We start from the raw sequence: 8,674 nt of genomic DNA on the forward strand, positions 1-8,674 counted from the left end.
AGCTTTCCTAAGAATAATTGCACAATAATGACTACTGATATTCTTAATGGGGTCAGACAAGTCCTTATGTCAAATTCAATATTTCAAATAATATCCTCAACCAAGATCTTTCTTAATGCTAGGGCAAAGTTTAACCTTTTTTTTTAGAAAATAATACACCAAGGGATGAAAAGAGAATTTGTGAAGATTGAGCATCCTCTTTTAAAATAGGAGAGAAAGAATTATAATTCTTACTATTGATATGATTATTTAAATTAATTGTAATTTATTATAATATTTAAAATTATTAAAACTATTATCATTACTAATATTAAAATATCAATATTATTATTTTCATCATTACTAATCACTATTAATATCATTCAAATTGATATTACATGCTTAAATCCATCTTAACACATGATTTATCAAGCACAGAGAGGGATTAAATCTCTTAAGGCACAAACCTATTCTTTTAATGCAAAACGTGAGGAAAGATTTACACCTTGAGCTATTTGATCTCTCTCGGCGCTTGATAAATCTGGTGTTAAGATGGATCTAAGTTGGTTTCATTCGTGTGTGGTCATACAAAATTTGTAGAATATCTAATTATTTTGATGATTTTAAATATGGTAAATATGTCTTAGATTAATTTGGTCAATTTAATTTAAAATTTTCTTAGTTACCCCAGTTTGTTGAGACGAGAGAGACTCTTAGTAACTTGAATGATGAAAAGTGATGAAATAAAAATTTTGAGTGAAAAGTGTCAATGTAACAATTTTGATTGATAGAAAATGTGAATAATATGAATATAGTCAATTATAAATAATCTTCATTGAGATGAATCTAAGACTATTTTGTTATATTGTTCCTATTGTCACACCATTTTTTTATATCAATCATATGAAAAGAGTAGTTGGAATCATACACGATTCAAATATTTAACTCGAGGCACTGTAGTAAACAACATAATTTGTCTCTATGGCTCTCCAATATTAATTTAAAATTTTGAATGATGGAAAATCATGATAATAAGAAAATGGCCAATTATAAATAATTTACAATTTCAATAAGAAAACATTTAGGGTAAGCAAACATTTTATTTAGGATGAAAATTCAAGTATTGTATTTATGGTTGAATTAGTGTAAGACATAAGTCAATGCACGTCATGAATAATTTTTATGTGCTTACACTAAGAGAGAGTGTGTATGTTTTTGGGATTGAGAAGGAGAGTAAAGGGAGATAAGATATAGATGGGGGGTGAGAGAGGGAACAAGAGAGAGGAAAAGGCTGGGAGGGAGGAGAAGATATAGATGCAGAGAGATAAATGTTAGAGAGAGAGAGAGAGAGAAGGGGAAGAGAGGGAGAGGAGGGGAAAAGGAGAGAGGGAGAGAGATATAGATAGATATGGAGAGAGAGTGTGTATTTTTAGGGGGTGAGATAGAGAGATGGAGAAGAAGATACAATGGGAGATAAACATATAGATGGAGGATGTAAAGATATGCTTACACTACAATCAATGCACAATATTAATCTAATTACTTTGAAATTAATGTACATCATACATCTAGTTTCATCAAAACAAAAATCAACATCTACACTAAAATCAATGCATATAGTGCAAACAATCAAATAGGATTAGAAATCAACATCTATACTGAAATCAATGTGTCTAGTGCAAGCAATCAAATAGGATTAACAATCAATATCTACATTGAAACCAATGCATACAATGCAAGCAATCAAATATGAGTAGAAACCAAAGTCTACCATGAAATAAATGCATATAGTGTAAGGTGTTAAATAGGATTAGAAATCGACATGCACACTAAAATCAATGCATCTAGTACAAGTAATTAAATAGGATTAGAAAACAATATCTACACTCAAACCAATGCATCATGTGCAAGCAATTAAATAGGAGCATAAGTCAACATCGAAACTGAAATAAATGCATCTAGTGTAAGGTATTAAATAGGATTATAAATTGACATCTACACGGAAATCAATGCTTATAGTGCATGTGATCAAATAGTAATAGAAATCAACTACATTGAAATCAATACATCTATTTTAGTCAAAATCCGAAATATTCATGACTTTCTAGATCTAACTTCTATGTTTGTCTTTGTCTTTGTGTGTCTCTTTATTATTTCCTCTCTCTCCACCTTCCATTCTATTTCTATCTCCCCCCCTCTCTCTCTTCCCCTCCCTGTATACCCTTGCCATCTATATCTATACCTCTCTCCATCTCTCTTTATTTGTCTCTCTATGTCAGGCCCCTAAACACATGTCACATACTCTCTCTCTCACACCATGTCTATCTATCTATCTATCTATCCATCCATCTATCTATCTATCCCTATTCCTCTCTCTCTCTCTCCCCCCCTCCCATATATATCTCTCTTCCTCCATCTCTCTCCTTTCCTCTCTCTTTTACCCTCTCCCCTGCCCCATTTATATCTCTATCCCCTTGTCTCTTCTTCTCACCCCCAAAACACACACTTTCTCTCCATCTCTCCCTCTCTCTCTCTCTCTTATGCTCTTCTCTCTCTATCTCTCCCTTTCCACTCCCTCTCCACCTCCATCTCTCTCTCTCTCTCTCTCTCTCTCTCTCTCTCTCTCTCTCTCTCTCTCATTCTCTTCTCTCTCCATATCTCCCTTTCCACTCCCTCTCCACCTTTCTCTCTCTATGTCTTTCTTCCCCTTAAAACTTCATCTCTCTCTCTCCCACCTCCCTCCGTCTCTTCCCCAACATACACACTCTCTCCCTCTACCCTCTAATTTTTTTACTATGTCCCTCCCTCTCTCCTTCTCTCTCCCCCCCCTCTCCTTCCATATCTATATCTCCTTGTCTCCCTATTCCCCTTATTTCCCTATCTTTATCCCCGCATTGTCTCTCTCTTCCCTCGTCTCCTCTCTCCCTCATTCCATCTTCATCTCTCCCTTGTCACTCCCTTTCTCTCCACCTCTATCTCTCAAAGTCTTTTTTCTTCGCTTCCTCTGCCCCCCCTCCCCCCCCCCCCAAATCCATCTCTCTCCTTCCCTCTCTGCCCCTCCTCTCTCTCTTCCTTTCCCTCTCTCACTATCTCTCCCAACTCTGTCTCTCTCCCCCACTCTATTCCCCGTTCCATCTAACTCACTTTCTTAAATATGATCCCATTGTATTTTATTTAAGAAAGTATCTCAATTAAAAAAATGATAATTGGTTGTAAAATATTAAACCTATATTTTGGATCAATCATGTAAAATAAAAATACAGTAATGAAAAATTTAAAAGAATCATGCACTATGTTTCATATATCATTGTTAATCACTTTTCTTTTTCATTTCCCTTGGATCCTTGGTTAATATGCATCTATCATGGTTGTTTATAATATTTTTTGTATTATATAAATTTCACATATGTATATACAAAAGTATTCTCAATTTTTAATTTATTAAAACCTCCATTTCGTCTCTATGGGAATATTCTTAGTATTCGTGAGGATGGAGGGTTTATATATACCTCAAAAGTAATTCTAACATTTTTTCTCTTAGATTCAATTTAAAAATGTTATAAAATTAAATTAAAATAAAGTATTTGTACAATATTTTGATTTTGAATTAAGTGATGGTTTTTGGGCATGTGGTATTGATAAGCCATGGTATTGGCCCATGATGGAAAAGCCTAGATCCATAACATAATAATCAAAAGCCTAGATGGCCCATGGTATTATAATTTTCTTCCCTCCTCTCCTTCTTTATATTTCTCTTGTAGGTATTGGCCCATGCTATTGTAAAAAAAACCTACTTAGAAGTTAATAATATCCATGATTAAAAATCTTTTCATATTGTAAATACTAAGTTTTTATGAACTTATTAATTAAATTTATAGATGGAACATGTCTATATTAATTATTAAAAATGTTTACTTACATTACATCTACACATATGGCCTAATACTAATTAGAAAGTATTATTATTAAATTTTACCTAAAATTTCAAGTCATACCCCACCCTAAATATTACATTCTACTTAATATTTCCCTTGACTCCTACTAATTTTATAGTTGAGGTTGTTTACTTTTAAATTAAAAATATAAAGAAAAATTACAATAAGAAGTATATCGGGTAAATTTTAATATTATAATATTATATTTTATCCAATATAACTTAGTAAAAAGTGGATGGAGGTAGGAAAACATATTAGATAAAATGTAATAATTATATTTTTCCTAATATTTCCTCACCTTTACACACAAATTCCTAGTGCCAACATATCCATAATATTTTTTTTACCTTTATAGGCTACATGGATTCAATGCTACTAATCATGTATCTAAATATAACATCAAACTTGTGATGACCCCGTAAAACATGTAATTATGAAAAGTTACTATGGTAAGAAACTAATGTGAACTCTTAATTACTGTTGTTAAATGATATTATTTATTTATGAAATGGAAGATATTTTTGGGAAAATGCTGGCAGCCTCCTGAGGGAGGATTTCTAAAGAAAAGGAAACAGTTATAAAACTGAAAAAGAAACTAACCCTCCAGACAGGAAAAGTCTTGGGAGGGAAAACCCCTGGGCTGTGGTGACAGACAGGGGAGAGAAATTCCAAGAGAGGAAAAAGAAAGAAAAAGGAGGGTTAAGTCTGGTAAGGACCAGATAACCCTAGCACAATAGTGCATGAGTCTTGTTGAGGGCTGCAGGCCTGCAAGACAGCTCGGGGGGAGAATCGAACGTACTGGTGGATCTCAAGGTTGGGTGGATAAGAGCAAGCATGTAAATTGCAGGTGAACTTCTGGAGCGTTAACTCTTGGGCCTAATAGACCAGGTATGAGTTATTCACCAGAATTAGATTTTTGTATTCATTATGCTGGGTGTATAGAAGGAAAGTATAGTTGCACCTGAGTTTCTGTTGCTAACTAGATGGAAAAGTATACATATAATATTTTAAACAATTTTCTAAGAGTGCTTAGAACTGGCTATTTAAGACAAAAACAGAGATTATCTACTACATACTTTGCATGATAACTGTAAAGAAAACGATGCATGCTAACTGTATAAAAAGCGATGCATGTTAATTGTATAGAAACTGATGCTCATTACTGTATGGAAGCCGAAGCGTATCTGTATAGAAACATTACAATGGTCTTGAAAGACCATAACTGTATGCAGAGTACGTGAGTGAATACTGGAAAAAATGCATTGAACTATTCAACAGTAGGAGAATTTATTAGCAAATATAACAGTAGAATGATTATGGAAAACAACAGAATGACACATAGAGTAGTCGTATTTCTATAACAGCCGAGAAGCATGTTGAAACATTAAGTGTTGTTCATAGTATATGGTGAGGCCGTTTCAAAGTAAACCCATCGAGCCCTGTACCTAGGGTTTAGTCTCATTATATATGAAAATAAGTAAAAGACGATCACTGTATCATCGCAGAATACAGACAAATAATATCATTAACAAAGTAAATGTGACTTGATGTCACAGAACTGCTGTGGTAAACGGCCGCTTAACCGCCGTATACAACCATGCATTGACAAGTGAACGTAGGGTTGTTATAGACGAAACCCTCGAAAGGAACCCGTCTCGACTCTGTTAAACAGAGGAATGATAATAACCTTAAACAAGACGAGCTCAATACATTCTGGAAAGCAAGTTCATATGCATATAGACAAATAAGTTGTTGATGCAAATTAAACCAAATGAAAAACATGTACATCGTATTCAACAGGAAAAAGAAAAATACATATATTAACATTGTGATAAATAAAACCCCTGAAGGGTATAACGACAGCCTGTTCACTAAATGTTCAGAGAGCCGAGATGGACTCATTGTCTCTTCATAAATACAGATAAACCTGGGTAAATATAGTTAACATCCTTGAAAAACAAGAGAAGCTGAAAGGGATAAATATCCCAACTTAAGTTGAATCGATTATGTTCCGGCAAGGGAGACCGTGAACCCTTAACAAAATATACATAATCCTAGACATAGTGCCAAAATAAATACAACATAAAACTGTATAACCAGATTAGACGCAGGTCCCGGCATAGAAAGGCCGACCGCGCATCCTAACCAGGGTTTAGCCGAATGAAGGAACCCTGAGACAATAAATAAAAGATTGCCATGAGGAACTCCTCAGGCCGAGAGAATCGATGCAAGAAAACCCTCCAGTTTAAACCCTCACCCATCGCATTAAACCAATGCTCTGCATCAATTCATGATAGAATAAATATGTTATGAAACCAGCTCAAGAAAAGATAGAAAAGATAGATCAACGCCTTAGAATTCAGCCTCTTCGAGGGGGCAACCTCCTTTACATTACATAAATGAACAATTCTTGGATGATACAAATGACAAAACCTCCTTTCTATATATAGGAGTCTAAGGAGTCACAATATAATCCAGCCGACCTAACAATAATAATATAAAGCCACAAAAATAACAATAGGGGGATTCTATGGGGCACAGAAATAACAATATGGGGGTAATAGGGGCACAAAAATATAAATAAGGGGTATAACTACAATAGTAATGGGGTAATCACTAGTATTATAGGGACCCAACATGCCCCTCTCCTTCAAAAAAGTGTTGTCCTCAACGCTTGAGTAGTTCTGGATACTTCTGCATAAAATTCTCATCCTCCCATGTGGAATCTTCAGCGGATAAGTTCTTCCACTTGATAAGATACTCTGAAATTGATCGATTTCGTAGCTGTCGAGTTCTTGTTTCTGTGACTGCTTCCGGTTCCAATATAATTTTTCCTTCCTCGTCAAGTTCTGGCAATATTGTTTGAATTGGGAGCTTGTCACCTATAACCTTCTTTAAACATGAAACATGGAAAACTGGGTGCAATCGAGAAGCTGCAGGAAGCTCCAATTTGTATGCCATAGTACCAATCTTTTGCAACACCTTGTACGGACCATAATACTTTGGTGATAATTTATTATCCTTCTTAGCTTGCTTTAGGGACATTTGCTTATATGGTTGTAGCCGTAGGAATACCCAATCACCTACATCAAAACTTCTTTCACTGCGATGTTGATCTGCCTGTTGTTTCATTCTATTTTGTGCCAACACGAGGTTATCCTTTAAGAGTTGGAGGACTTGTTGTTGATGTTCGATGTGATGTTCCACTGCCTGAACCTTAGAATTTTCTCTTAAATATGATGTGATGGATGGTGGTTGATACCCATAAAGTGCCATAAATGGGGTCATTTTTGTTGCTGTATGGAAGGAAGTGTTATACCACCATTCAGCCAGAGGCAACCATTTGACCCATTGTGTCTGTTTATCAGATACAAAGCAACGAAGATATCCTTCCAAACATTTGTTTACTATCTCAGTTTGCCCATCAGATTGAGGATGATAAGATGAGCTATGAGCTAACTGAGTACCAAGACAAGAAAATAATTCTGTCCAAAAATTTCCAGTGAAAATGGGATCTCTGTCACTTACAATAATCTTTGGGTTTCCATGTAGCTTTTGAACTGTTTCCATAAATGCAGTAGAAACTGTACTGGCTTTAAATGGATGTGATAATGCACAAAAGTGTGCATACTTGGTAAGTCTGTCAACTACCACCATGATGACACTCTTTCCCTCAGACTTGGGTAAACCTGTGATAAAATCCATTGAAACCTCCTCCCAACGTTGGCTTGGAATGGATAAAGGTTGTAATAGACCCGGTGTCTTAATTGTTTCAACTTTATTTTGTTGGCAAACCAAACATTCCGCCACAAACTTTTGAATATCTGATTTAAGGCCATCCCAAAAAAATTCCTTCTTAACCCTGTGGTAAGTTTTTAAAAATCCTGAGTGCCCTCCTAAGGGAGAAGTGTGCAATTCCATAAGAATCTTTTGTTTTAGCTGGGAATTCTTACAGAGGTATAAGCGATCTTTGTACCATAACGAATCATTTTTCCAGCTAAATGTATCAGAAGTACTGGAATCTTGTTGTAGCTTTCGAATAAGTGCCCACACTTCTTCGTCATTCTTCCATTCCTCCCTTGCTTCGTTTATCCAATCTGGTTGGATAATAGAAATGGCACACAACAATGCTTCCACATCCTCATCCTTTCTTGAGAGTGCATCTGCCACCACATTTTGCTTCCCTTTTTTGTAGATGATTTCAAAGTCATAACCCAACATCTTTGTGACCCACTTTTGTTGCTCTTCAGAGGATAATCTTTGTTCTAAAAAGTATTTAAGGCTATCATGATCCGTTTTTACCTTGAAGTGTCTTCCCATTAGGTAGGGTCGCCATTTCTTAAGTGCATGGAGTATTGCCAACATTTCCTTCTCATAAATAGCTTTGCTTAAAAACTTTCCCTTGATTGGACGACTTTCAAAAGCAATGGGTCTTTCATCTTGCATTAGAACAACACCAATTCCATTTCCTGAAGCATCACATTCCACAATAAAGGTTTTTGTGAAGTCCGGTGTAGCTAAGACCGGTGCTTGGCACATTGCCTCTTTAAGATGTTCAAAGGCCTTTGTTGCTTCCGGAGTCCATGAAAATGAATCTTTCTTCAATAATGTTGTTAGAGGTGCTGCTATTCTCCCATAATTCTTAACAAACTTGCGATAATACCCTGTCAACCCAAGAAATCCTCGCAGATGCTTTATGGATGTGGGGATTTTCCATTCCTTAATGGCTTTAATTTTGCTAGGGTCTACCTTAACTCCTT

The sequence above is a fragment of the Pinus tabuliformis genome, chromosome 4_2, assembly GCF_031772625.1.
Source record: "Pinus tabuliformis cultivar Carrire ecotype Pingquan chromosome 4_2, CPIR1, whole genome shotgun sequence".
Taxonomy (NCBI): Eukaryota; Viridiplantae; Streptophyta; class Pinopsida; order Pinales; family Pinaceae; genus Pinus; species Pinus tabuliformis.